This window comes from Rattus norvegicus, chromosome X (assembly GCF_036323735.1).
Source record: "Rattus norvegicus strain BN/NHsdMcwi chromosome X, GRCr8, whole genome shotgun sequence".
NCBI lineage: Eukaryota > Metazoa > Chordata > Mammalia > Rodentia > Muridae > Rattus > Rattus norvegicus.
Window position 1 is genome coordinate 116,671,546 of NC_086039.1, and position 14,551 is coordinate 116,686,096.

The window sequence follows — 14,551 nt, forward strand, 5'->3', positions numbered from 1 at the left end:
CATTGAGTTTCACACTGCCCAGCTGTTTTCCAGAATGATGGCATAGTATTTTACATTCCTAGCATCTGGGGATGAGTGATCCATTTCTCCTCACACTTGTCAGCACTTGGTGTTGGCACTCTTTACATTTCAGACATTTTTGATAAGTGTGTAGTCAGTGTGGTTTTGCCTCTCTCTTAGTGGCTAAATACGTTCAGCACCTTCCACAGGCTTGTTAGCCATCTGTATTTCTTGGTTGATGGTGGCTCTGTTTATGCTATTTGCCTTTATTTAGACATTCTCTGTATCATTTCTTTCCAATTATGCTGTTTATAAGTATTTTTCCCTCAGGCCATCATTTGCCTTTTTTCATCATTATTTGATAGAGCAATTTGATAAGTTATAACATCATCTCTTCCTTTTGTGGATCATATTTTTGAATTCTCTGCCTGTACCTAGATATTACTTACTTCCTCCCATAACTTTTCCCCCTAAAAGTTTTATAGTTTTTACATTTAATGCTATGTAACAGTTAGTTATATTTATTTTTAAATAAAAAAAACTATTCTAGAGGCTAATTAAGAACACTGAGTGCTCTTCCAGAAGTCCTGAGTTCAAGTCCCAGCAGCCACATGGTGGCTCACAACATCTGTAATGGGATCCGATGCCCTTTTCTGGTGTGTTTGAAGGGAGCAACAGTGCACTCACATAAAATAAATAAATAAATCTTAAAAAATATTTTATATGTAGAGGTGTTTTGTCTGCATATATGTACATGCACCAGGTGTGTGCCTGATGCCTCAGGATACTAGAATTGGGTAAGTGCATTTCCTAGAACTGGATTTGAGGATGGTTGTGAGCCACTATATGGGTGCTGGGAATTGAACCTGTGTCTTCTGCAAGAGTATCCAATGTGCTTAATCACTGAGCTCCACATAATAGATCTTAAAGTTTTTTCATAAATTTTACATTCTACGATATTTACCCCTGAGGTATACAATAAAATTACTTTGAATATTTATCTATTGTACCATATATAAACATTTTACTCTTGTGACCACATGATATTCTATTACATGCATGACCACATTGTATTATATTCACTGTCTTGTTTACATATAAGTTGTATCAAAATTTATGAACATTCTGGTCAGAATGTCAAAGTGTTTTCCAATAGTAGCAGATTTCAACACCCCACTCTCATCAATGGACAGATCATGGAAACAGAAATTAAACAGAGAAGTAGACAGAGTAAGAGAAATCATGAACCAAATGGATTTAACAGGTATTGATAGAACATTCTATCCTAAAACAAAAGGATATACCTTCTTCTCACCACCTCATGATACTTTCTCCAAAATTGACCATATAATGGGTCATGAAACAGGCCTCAACAGATACAGAAAGATAGAAATAATCCCATGCGTCCTATCAGACTACCGAGGGCAAAAGCCAGTCTTGAATAAATGTAAGGAAAGAATGCCCACATATATATGGAAGTTGAATAATGCTCGACTCAATGAAAATGTGGTCAAGGAAGAAATAAAGAAAGAAATTGAAGACTTCTTAGAACTTAATGAAAATGAAGGTACAACATACCCAAACTTATGGGGCACAATGAAAGCTGTGCTAAGACGAAAACTAATAGCTCTGAGTGCCTGCAGAAAGAAACAGAAGAGAGCATATATCAGCAGCTTAACAGCACACCTAAAAGCTCTAGACCAAAAACATGCAAACACGTACCCAGGAAAAATGGAAGGCAGGAAATAATCAAACTCAGAGCCAAAATCAACCAAGAAGAAGCAAAAAGGAGTATACAAAGAATCAACCGAACCAAAAGCTGGTTCTTTGAGAAAATCAACAAGATAGATGAACCCTTAGCCAGACTAACCAGAGGAAACAGAGAGTGTCCAAATTAACAAAACCAGAAATGAAAAGGGAGACATAACTACAGAATCAGAGGAAAATCCAAAAAATCATCAGATCCTACTACAAAAGCCTATATTCAACAAAACTTGAAAATCTGCAGGAAATGGACCATTTCCTAGACAAATACCAGGTACCAAAATTAAATCAGGGACGGATTTAAACAACCCCATAAATCCTAACAAAATAGAAGCAGTCATTAACGGTCTCCCAACCAAAAAGAGCCCAGGTCCAGACAGATTCAGTGCAGATTGCTATCAGACCTTCAAAGAAGACCTCATAGCAATACTATCCAAACTATTCCACAAAACTGAAACAGATGGAGTGCTACCGAATTCCTTCTATGAAGCCACAATAACTCTTATACCTAAACCACACAAAGACCCAACAAAGAAAGAGAACTTCAGACCAATTTCCCGTATGAATATCGATGCAAAAATACTCAATAAAATTCTGGCAAACCGAATCCAAGAGCACATTAAAACAATCATCCACCATGAGCAAGAAGGCTTCATCCCAGGCATGCAGGGATGGTTTAATATATGGAAAACTATCAACGTGATCCATTATATAAACAAACTGAAAGAACAAAACCACATGATCATTTCATTAGATGCTGAGAAAACTTTTGACAAAATTCAACACCCCTTCATGATAAAAGTCCTGGAAAGAATAAGAATTCAAGGCCCACACCTAAACATAGTAAAAGACATATATAGGAAACCAGTAGCTAACATTAAACTAAATGGGGAGAAACTTGAAGCAATCCCACTAAAATCAGGGACTAGACAAGGCTGCCCACTCTCTCCCTACTTATTAAATATAGTTCTTGAAGTTCTAGCCAGAGCAATCAGACAAGAAAAGGATATCAAGGGGATACAGATTGGAAAAGAAGAAGTCAAAATATCACTATTTGCAGATGATATGATTGTATACTTAAGTGGTCCCAAAATTTCCACCAGAGAGCTATTAAACCTGATAAACCCCTTTAGCAAAGTGGCTGGGTATAAAATTAACTCAAGGAAATCAGTAGCCTTCCTCTAAACAAAAGAGAAACAAGCCGAGAAAGAAATTAGGGAAATGACACCCTTCATAATAGTCCCAAATAATATAAAATACCTCGGTGTGACTTTAACCAAGCAAGTGAAATATCTATATGATAAGAACTTCAAGTCTCTGAAGAAAGAAATTGAAGAAGATCTCAGAAGATGGAAAGATCTCCCTTGCTCATGAATTAACAGGGTTAATATCATAAAAATGGCTATTTTGTCAAAAGTAATCTACTGATTCAATGCTATCCCCATCAAAAGTCCCACTCAGTTCTTCATAGAATTAGAAAAACAATTAGGAAATTCATCTGGAATAATAAAAAAACGCGGATAGCTTAAGTCCAAGTGGATCAAGGACCTCCACATAAAACTAGATACACTCAAACTAATAGAAGAAAAAGTAGGGAAGAGCCCCGAACACATGGGCACTAGGGAAAATTTATTCAACAGAGCACCAATGGCTTATGCTTTAAGATCAAGGATTGACAAACAGGACTTCATAGAACTGCAAAGCTTCTGTAAGGGAAAGGACACTGTCATTAGAACAAAATGGCAACCAAAAGATTGGGAAAACATCTTTACCAATAATCCTACATCTGATATATACAAAGAATTCAAGACATTTGACTCCAGAGAGCCAAATAACCCTCTAAAACGGTGGTACAGAGCTAAACAAAATATTCTCAGCTGAGGAATATCGAATGGCTGAGAAGTACCTAAAGAAATGTTCAACATGCTTAATCATCAGGAAAATGCAAATCAAAACAACCCTGAGGTTCCACATCGTGGCCATGTAAATGGCTAAGATCAAAAACTCAGGTGACAACAGATGCTGGTGAGGATGTGGAGAAAGGAATATTTCTCCATTGTTGGTGGGTTCGCAAGCTGGTACAACCACCTTGAAATCAATAGTGGGATTCCTCAGAAAATTAGATATTGCAGTACCTGAGGACCCAGTTATACCACTTCTGGGCATATACCCAAATGATGCTCCAACAAATAACAACAACACATGTACCACTATGTTCATAGCAACCTTATATCTTTTTTTTAATCTTTATTACCTTGAGTATTTCTTATTTACATTTCGATTGTTATCGCCTTTCCTGGTTTCCAGGCCAACATCACCCTAACCCCTCCCCCTCCTCTTCTATATGGGGGTTCCTCTACCCATCCTCCCCCAATTACTGCCCTCCCCCCAACAATCCTGTTCACTGGGGGTTCAGTCTTGGCAGGACCAAGGGCTTCCCCTTCCACTGGTGCTCTTACTAGGCGATTCATTGCTACCTATGAGGTCAGAGTCCAGGGTCAGTCCATGTATAGTCTTTAGGTAGTGGCTTAGTCCCTGGAAACTTTGGAGCAGCCTTATTTCTAATAGCCAGAAGCTGAAAAAAAAAACCCAGGTGCCCTTCAACAGAGGAATTGATAGAGAAAATGTGGTACATGTACATAATGGAGTACTACTCAGCTATCAAAAACAATGACTCCATGAAATTCATAGGTAAATGGATTGAACTAGAAAATATCATCCTGAGTGAGGTAACCGGATCACAACAAAACACCCTTGGTATGCACTCACTTATAAGTGGATATTAGCCCGAAAGCTAGAATTACCCAAGATACAATCCACAGACCACATGAAGCTCAAGAAGAAGGACGACCAAAGTGCTGATCCTTCAGTCCTTCTTAAAATGGGGAAGAAAAATATTCATAGGAGGGGATATGGGGAGAAAGACTGGAGCAGAGACTGAAGGAACAGTCATTTAGAGCCTGCTGCACCTGGGGTTCCAGCCCATATATATACAGTCACCAAAACTACACAATATTGATGAAGCCAAGAAGTACGTGCTGACAGGAGCCTGATACATCTGTCTCCTGAGAGGCTCAGCCAGACCATGACGAATATAGAGGTGACTACAAGCAGCAAACCATTGAGCTGGGAACTGGGTCCCTGGTGGAGGAGTTAGAGAAAGGACTGAAGGAGATGAATGGGTTTGCAACCCCATAGGAACAACAATACCAACCAACCAGTGCTCCCAGGCACTAAACCACCACCCAAAGACTACACATGGACAGACCCATGGCTCCAGCTGCATATGTAGCAGAGGATGGCCTTGTTGGGCACCAATGGGAGGAGAAGCCCTTGATCCTGCCAAGGCTGACGCTCCGCCCCCCAGTGTAGGGTAATGTCAGGTTGGAGAGGCAGGAAACAAGGGTGGTTGGCAAGCTTGAACACCTTTACAGAAGGGGAGGGGATGGGATAGGTGGCTTATGGACAGGAATTTGAGAAAGGAATTAACATTTCAAATGTGTATAAAATATTCTATAAAAATCAACAACTTTGATATATGCCAACAATGAACTTGCTGAGAAAGAAATAAAGGAAATAAAAGACAATTCCTAATAAGAAAATAATAGTAACTGGGAGATAGTTGAGTGGATAAAGCACTTGCCACACAAATATGAGGACAAGAATTCAGATCCCCAGTACCCAATCACCATTGAGAGAGTGTACCTGCTCACTGACACTTTGGAGAGTTGGAGACTGGGAATCACAGATCAAGGTGGCTGACTAGACAAGGCAATCACAGACCTTCCTAATCTACCAAAACCACATCAGAAAAGCGTTCTTCTAATGAAAGGGACATGCAAGGTTCCCATTTAGAACATGAGAGTGGCAAACCAACCTCTTTCAAAAAGGCAGCTCAGACATTCTTCAGACTGCAGAAATATGTCCTCTAATCAAGAGTGGATGAGACCTTCAAGTTCTGCCCTAGGTAGCCTTCAACTTACCAGAGCTCCCCAGTCTGGAAATGGGACCTCTAAGGCAGTCCATCTCAAGATTCTGGCCTGGGCCCAACACTTTCTTACCATGGCACTTTCTGTTCTATTTATCCACAAGCCAACCTCATGTTTTCCCACGCTACGCCGAATTTGAACAACAGGAGTTTAGAACTTTTTATTCTCATCAGCCATCTATCAAACTTACAACTTCTACTCCTAGCTGCCTCAGATCCACATTGAAGCATCAGATAGGACCCTCTGATTAAAAGCACAGCAAGTATTCTCCTTCTGATTAAGAGTAGATCACAAGTTGTAGCCGGGAGAGCATGCTATACAATTTGCTCCTCATGGAGAATAATATGTGCTTCCATTGACCACTGTGGACCGAGACCTACTTTATGTCACCTAATTGGTGACAAATCAGCTCCTTTGATCTAAGGTGCACAGAGTGCATCTTATTATGACCCTGTGTCCTTATAACCTCTGTTCAAAGAACAGGTCCTGGTGCCTGAGGTCCTAGTGCCTAAGAGTAGAAAGCAGAGCCATAGACCCAGGATATAGACCTTAAAGTTGGTCAGCAAAAATGAGAAAGCCAGTCATGCTCAGAAGTAGGCAGCTGATTTATCAGGAGACCTAGCATGAACTGCCTCCTAGAATGATGGAGATTGATTACACTGTTGGTCACCCTGCATGAAATGGAGGTCCTAGGTTCCCACGAAGCCTGGATAAGGAAATACTCAGGCCTTCTCTACTCTCCAATCTGACTCTGATCTTCCCTGGTACAACAGTCTTTGGCATTTCTGCTTTCCCCAACATAGTATGAGACTTTCTGCCTCTAAAGGATGGGATCCATAATAGTTTGTTTGTAGATACCCCAGCATTCTCATTCTGTCAATGCGTCCTCCAAGTTGTGTTTTTGACACAGAGGCCTCAGATTTATTCCTTCAGAACCATGGAGATTCACACTTTCCCCAATACCTGAAGCGGAGAGCAAATCATTCTCAAGGGCTCAAGGAGTCTTCAGGCATATCCTGTCTAAACCAGGAAGTCAAGGGCACTCCAGTCATTCTCCAGAAGGATTCAGACCGACTGCTTAAGAACCACACATTTTCTAAACTACTGTATGGACCTGAACCAGGGATCCTAAGATCTCTCAGAATAGCCGAAGTGACCTTAATCTTACCTGTGTAGAACCATTGAGTTTCACAACTTTCACCAGTAACTCACGGGGGTTTCAGATATACCCTGTCAACATCAAATGTGTCAGAAACTCCACAGTGTTCATAGGAGCATTAACCTACAGTTCTTTCAAGAACTAAGAAAACTCATGTGGGAGAGTGAAAGACCCTGGTTCCCAGTGGAGGAGGTTTGAAACCCAGGTGACTATGAGGAATGGTATGCATTTTGCCTGACTCCCAGGAAACCAAGCCAGTCACTAGCCTGCAGTCCTCTATAGATTTCTGACCGTTAGTCACTTAAGGACAACGCCCAAGTCCCTTCACAGAGTACTTGAGCATAGGTCAGTTAGGCTCAAGACAGATCTCCATTGTAACGAGGTACATAAAGGCCTAGAAGCTCTTAGCCAATGAATTTTCCTTTCCAGACACTCCTCTCTGCAAAAGTTATTTAATCGTAGGGCTACCCTGAGAAGTGGATTACAGTTTTACTCATTCACCGTTTGCCATGACAATAAATGCCTCCAAATCATCGACTGCCTCTTTTCCTTGGGACCTGCGATGGGAAGCCACAGAGAAGGCCTTCGCCTATAGAGCCACCATCTAACGTTCTGAAGAAAGCCTCCCTGTGCTCCCAGAGGCACCCGCAGTCAAGCTTGGACCAGCCAGATCTCCTCTATTTCCCCCTTGGCCCCGGGCTAGATTCATCTCTGTGGGACCCCATTCCATTCTCCCCTCTTCTGTGTCATCCCAGCAGCACCTGGATGCCCCTGCAAGAGCCTAAGAACCAGATGACCCCAGGCTTGTTGCAGGACTGGGACCCCTGAGCCAGCTCTGGCTGTGTCCCATGCCTCAGACTGCACTTCCACAGAGCGGTGTCTTGCAGCTTCCCACTGCCAGGTATTCACCTGGCTGTGGCATGGGGTAAGTGCCATCAAACTTCCTGTGTCTTGCCTTCCCAAGCAACCCAAGCCTTGTGGCAGAACTGACCCAGGACCTCACCATTAACCCTACAACAGTCACCAGTGCCTGGCTAGCTCAGTTGGTACAGCATGAGACTCTTAATCCCAGGGTCATGGGGTTCCACATTGGACGCCAGTTGTAGGATTAATTGGGGGTATCTGCCGAGCGTGTGTTAGGCTGTGGGACACTGCTCTGGGGTTGGGAAAGTGCAGTCTGAGAGCAAGACTCAGCCTGAGCTGGATCGGGGTTTCCCCAGGCCTGCAAGGAGGCTGTCTGTTTCTCAGGCTCTTGGGCGTCCAGGCACTGCTGGGATGCTGCCAAAGAGTTGAGAATGGAATGGAGGCCCATGGGGCTGGATCTAGACTGGGGCTGAAGGAGAAATGGTGGAGCTTCAGCTAGTCCTGTGGGGAGAGACTTTGGCCTTCTCTGTGTCTCCCCACAGCAGATCCCAGTGAAAAGAGGCAGTCCATGTTTTCAGCAGAAGGTGAATGAGTAAAACCGTTCTCCACTTCTCAGAGTGGGCATGAGATTAAATACCTTTTGCAGGGAGGAGTGTCTGGAAAGGGAAATTCATTGGCTAAGTCTCCAGGACTTTAGGTACTTCATTATACTATAGATCTGTCTTGAGCTTTCCTGACCTGTGGTCATCTCCTCTACCTGTTAAGGGGCTTGGGGTGTCGCCTTTATATGACTGATGGTCACAAATCTATGGAGGGGCTTTGGGCTAGTGACCTGCCTGCTTTCCCTGGAGTCAGGTGAAATGCCTACCATCCCTCAGGGTCACCAGGTTTTCAAACCTCCTCAACCAGGAACGAGGGTCTTTCACTGTTCAACAACCTCAGACATTTATTAATTGCTCAAATTTATGTCAGAGTTACCACTTTAGAACAAAGGTGTCACATAGGTTTTCAATGATTCAAGAGGTTCTCAGACATATGCAATGATAAGCAAAGGATTTCAGACCTCAACAAAGTCCTAAGAAAGACACAAATATAACCCTTTTAATATCAGCATGCAACAGAATTAATGAAATAACAACAAGGACTCAGACTTGCCCTTCTAGATCCAGGAAAATTTATTCCTCCAGCTAAGGACTCCACAATTCATGCCCCCTCAGAAGTAAACTATTCCATGACTGCAAGGGGGCTGACACCCAGTTGGAATATCTTCTGAAGAGGGCCTTAGGCTTCTTTCCTCTAACCATAGTGGCCCCTGACTTTAATGTTTTCACAAAGGAGTCAGCTGCCCTGGAATAAAACACTTCATTCTCGCTCTGTCTGCACTGGAGGAGTCTGAGACATGCCCCTCTGATGAAGCAAGCTATAGAACTGACCTTGTGACTGAGGAGTGTGTCTCATTCAGCCTCTGCTATAGTGTGCTTGAGACTGAATCCTGTGACTAAGAATGCATAGGAGATTCTCTCTTTGTTCATGGCTGACTCAGGCCTACCATTCAAATAAGAGAAGCTATAACTTCTTCCTCAGAACTTATTGGTTAGGAAATATACCTTTAACCATCAAAAACCTCCAAGAACTCTGGATTCAAGTCCTATGGCGGATGAATAAACACCCCAGCCTGGATCCAAGGCCATCTATGTAAGCGTTTCACCAGAAAGACCACTGCAACACACACTCACACCTTTGTGGCTTATTATAAGTGTAAATGGGGAACAGATCTAGGGACTTTGACCCAATGTCTCAGTAGAAACCTCAGATTGCTGTCAATCTGCCGTAGAGTTCTCAGAGATAAGAATTTTCATGAGTCCTCTGAAGATATGGAGGACTGGAGTGCCTGGACCATCCTTATCTACAGAAGGTAAACAGGGATACTCCCCTGCTGTCCAACAGCTTTGAGGCCTTTCTACTTTCAAAACTTTGGTAGTTTTCTTCCTCTGATGATTGAGGCCTTAAAGTTACCCCTTTGACCCAATGATCTCTCAGAACCATCCCTCTGCTTAGGGGCCCATGGGATATTTTACCTCTGACCAAGGAGCATTGCTCCCTGTGGTCAAAGTTCACAGAAATCAAGAAGAGGAAGCAAATCTGGCAACCTTATGCCATTTCCTTGAGTCAAGTCACATGACATGGCATGAAGTCATCAGTCTGGCTCAGTTCTGGTTGGTTGAACACAGTTCTTTAGGAGGCAATCATGCTGAGGACACGCTCAGCTGTTTATGAATCATGGAATCTATATTTATTCTCTTGCAGATTCAGCTAAAGATATGGATACACTAAACTATGATGAACAGTTACAAGGTGAGGCAATGCTAGGACCTCAGGAGCTATGGTAAGCAATTATATTTTTGCTCTTCTCTTCCCAAGGTTACTCACTCCTTCTACCTTTGATTAAGGAGGCATCATATCTTCTCACTGATGCAAAGGTAGCTTCAGATCATTCCAGTTTGTCCATTGCAGGTTTAGACGCTCATTTAGGGTGAGGAACCCCACACAACTTCCTGATATTATGGACTGAGCCTCAGATAATTTTCCTAATGTTTCCCAGGTTTCTTCTTCAGTTCAAGGTAAACTGTAGGTTCAATTGTGATACAGTGAAGAACCCCTCACAGACATATTCTATCAAGGAAGATGGCTACATTCTATTTTGTTTGAATAACGGAAGTCTCAAGGTAACCTTAAATTTGGAGGGAGCTTTACCTTTGCATAACCAGGTCTCAAAGTTTTCTCTTTCTCATAAGGGACCCAGTGCTTTCTCTCTTCCCAAGTTACCAACTAAACCAATTCATTTATTTCATTGAAGAGAATGTCAGACCTCCCTGCTATGACTAACCCTACTGCAGACCTTCACCATTTGCCCAAGGTGGTCTCAAGTACTCATGTAGTGGAAAGACTCTATAACTTTTCATTTCTTTGAATGTGTGACTAAGTTATTTTTTTCTGGCTAACGAGGCTCCACCTGGGTAAGCCTTGTGTCAGTCCCTCTGTAGAAGCCAGAATCAGGCTGTAGCATGGGAAGGACAGAGACGGGCTTCAATGGCTGACTAGATTGCCAAGACTCACGTGGCCCAGCCCGGTGGTGACAGGATCTTTGGTAAGGTCATCTGCAAAGAAATCCCTGCCAAGATCATCTTCAAGGACGATTGGTTAGTTGCTTTACATGGCATTTCCCCTCAAGCACCAACACCCTTTCTGGTGATACCCAAGAAGCACATATCCCAGATTTCTGTGGCAGATGACGATGACGAAAGTCTTCTAGGACATTTAATGATTGTTGGCAAGAAAAATGCTGCAGATCTGGGCCTGAAGTGCTGCAATCAGATGGTGGTAAATGAAGGTGAGGACGGGGACAGTCTGTCTATCATATTCACCTCCACGTCCTTGGGGGTCAGCAGATGAACTTACCTCCTGGTTAAACAACTTCAGCAAAGTTGGGCATAAAATTAACTCAAACAATCCAGTGGCCTTCCCTTACTCAAAGGATAAGCATGCTGAGAAAGAAATTAGGGGTCACCCGTGCTTGTGTCTCCCCAGGTGCGTAGTGAGCTAAGGGCATCATGAGGTAGAGATGGGGGCTCGCATGACCCGTGCCTTCAGGAACTTCAACGTGGAGAAGCAAGCAGAGCAGGACATCAGCAAGAGGAAGCCCTCCATGGCACCCAGCACCCTTCTACCCACAGTCTCCTGCAGGAGCACCTGAGTCAGTATCCAGAAATGGAGGAAGAAGTTTCTAGGAAAAAATCACAAGCTGCTGTCCTTACTAAGAGATGTTTATGTGGATCCCAAAGATCAGTGTCTTCCTTGCCGGTAAAAGCCATTGAACCACAGCAAGAACCAAAGGAATTCAGACTGCCGATAGGAGATCACTTTGACAAGAATGTCATGGACATTCCCAAAGGCAAGATCACTGTTGTAGAAGCACTGACCCTTCTCAATAACCATAAAGTCTCTCCAGAGACACGGACTGCTGAGAAAATCGCCCAAGAATACCATTTAGAACTGAAGGATGTAAATTCCCTTCTCAAATATTTCGTTACTTTTGAAGTCAAAATCGTTCCTCCTGAAGACAGGAAAGCAATACAATCAAAATGAAGAAAATCACAAAACGATTTCCTATGTGCGCTCCCAAGCTCTGAGTCCTTGTTTTTCATGTATATAAATTATACAAGTTACTGTGATTGAGGGCCATAACTTTGATAGCTTTTTGATCTCTTCAGGATTGTTCATATATATTTTTTCTAATTTATGTGTAGTTCATGGCTATATGTCAGCAGTATTGATCATGTGGGTCGAATGATTCAATATTAAGTTTCACTTTCCAATTTAGGATGGTTTGTTCTTTGGAGGAGACACTGAAAGAAGAGCTCTCCCTCCTGACTCCTATAAGACTGGCATTGTGTTAGGGACAGATAATCAGCAGTGAGACACAGTGACTATATTTCCCAAGTGAAGAAAGAGAGGAAACTGAGTGCAAAGGAAGAAAAATATATATTAGTACTCAACAAAATAAAAATCCTTGAGGGTTTTTAATGTTTTAAATTGGTTTTAAATATGAAATAACTTTTCAGAAGAATTATTAGTGTCTGTGACCTAGTAGCTGTCTCTTGACAAATAGAAATAGGTAACTTGAAAAGTTTTCTGAGAGGCAATACTTAAGACTATTTGAACAAATAACTTGCTTTAATTTAGAAATGAGAGAAATATGAATGAACAGCAAAAAATAAGAGGATCTGATTTGATAACCAAACATTTATACTTGTTTTCATTCTAGGAGAAAAAATAGCTGGTAGAAGTATAAAATAAATCCCTGAAGGGACCTAGAAAGTTACCGATTCATTCACTTAAACTCTGGAGCCTGACACATTCCAGTATTAGAATCTCAAATGAGGTAGTAATATGAGTGTGGTTCATTGGGGCATGCTGTACCTGTGGGTTCTTGGCCGCATTGTTTGACCTCTCTGAAAGTGAATTTGTGTAAAAGTAGAACTCTGCTTATGTAAATTCGAAGTTAAATGAAAAAAGGCCAGGCAAGCACAGAGTCTTGCAGTTAAAATGGGTGTCTACAGAACTTATGACGGAGTTGTGTATAGTTTACGATGCAAGGAGACCAGAATTTAGGTTCTCAGAATCCTACTCGTATTTTTACTTATTCTGCCAAATAAAACCCATTTCAAGAAGACAGAATGGAGTTGGGGGAACTGGGCTTGTCCAAGTTCTTTCAAGGAAACAAACAGACATACTTGCCTGGAACATGCTAATTCTAATCGTTGCAAATTATATTGGAAAACGTAGTCAAAACCATCGTCCTTCAATTCAAAATGAGTCTGTGAATCAGTAGTACTGCCTGGTATTTCCTAGGTGGTTAGCAGATATAACTATGGTTTCTTATATGGTATCACAATAAAATCCTTCCATTTTACACATTAAAAAAAGAAATTAGGGAAATGACACACTTCACCATACTCACAAGTAATATAAAACACCTAGGTGTGAGTCTAACTGAGCAAAGGAAAGATCTGTATGGTAAGAACTTCAAGTCTCAGAAGAAAGGAATTTGAGATCTCAGAAGATGGAAAGACCTCCCATGCTCAAGGATTGGCAGGATTAATATAGCAAAAATGGCTATTTTGCCAAAAAATTTTCACAGATTCAATATAATCCCCATCAAAATTCCAACTCAATTCTTCATAGAGTTAGAAAGAACAATTTGCAAGAACCTCTGGAATAACAAAAACCCATGATAGAAAAAAGTCTTCTTAACAATAAAAGAACTTCTGGAGGAATCACCATCACTGACCCCAAACAGTGTTACACAGCAACGGTGATAAGAACTGTATGGTATTGGTACAGAGACAGGCAGGTAGATCAGTGGAAGAAAATAGAAGACCCAGAAATGAATCCACACACCTATGGTCACTTGATCTTTGACAAAGGAGCTAAAAATATCTAGTGGACAAACTATAGCATTTTCAGCAAATGGTGCTGGTTCAACTGGAGGTCAGCATGTAGAAAAATGCAAATTGATCCATTCTTATAGCTCTGTACAAAAACTTAAATCTAAGTGGATCAAGGACCTCCACATCAAACCAGATACACTCAAACAATAGAAGAAAAAGTGGAGAAGAGTCTTGAAGGCATGGTCACTGGGGAAAAATTCCTGAACAAAACACTAATGGCTTATGTTCTAAGATCAAGAATCGACAAATGGGACCTCATAAAACTGCAAAGCTTCTATAAGGAAAAGGACACTGCCATTAGAATAAGAAAGCAACCAACAGATTGGGAAAAGATCTTTACCAATCCTACATCAGATAGAGGGCTAATATCCAAAATATAGAAAGAACTCAGGAAGTTAGCCACCAGAACCAAATGACCCTATTAAAAATGGGGTATAGTCTCAGAAAAATACACATGGGATGTAGTCATTGATAAGTGAATATTAGCCCAAATGCTCGAATTACCCAAGATGCATGGATCACATGAAACTTAAGAAGAATGACCAAAATGCGGATGCTTCACTACTTTAAAATGGGAACCAAAATACCCAAAGGAAGGGATAGGGAGGCAAAGTTCAGAGCAGAGACTGCAGGAAGAGTCATTCAGAGCCTGCCCCACATGTGGGCCACATATATACAGCCACCAAAACTAGATAAGATGGATGAAGCTAAGAAGTGCATGATGACAGGAACTGGATATAGATCTCTCCTGAGAGACACAGCCA

At 41.7% G+C, this 14,551-nt stretch overlaps 1 long non-coding RNA gene and 2 pseudogenes across 14 annotated transcripts in view; 2 read left to right on the forward strand and 1 right to left on the reverse strand.

The window, feature by feature from the left end:
- LOC100911253 (uncharacterized) overlaps positions 1-14,551 on the reverse strand; it is a 115,943-nt gene that overhangs the window by 48,064 nt on the left and 53,328 nt on the right. The window lies entirely within an intron of this gene.
- LOC103690768 (histidine triad nucleotide-binding protein 1 pseudogene) lies at positions 10,867-11,246 on the forward strand (annotated as a pseudogene).
- On the forward strand, positions 11,352-13,833 carry Ndufaf4-ps6 (NADH:ubiquinone oxidoreductase complex assembly factor 4, pseudogene 6; annotated as a pseudogene).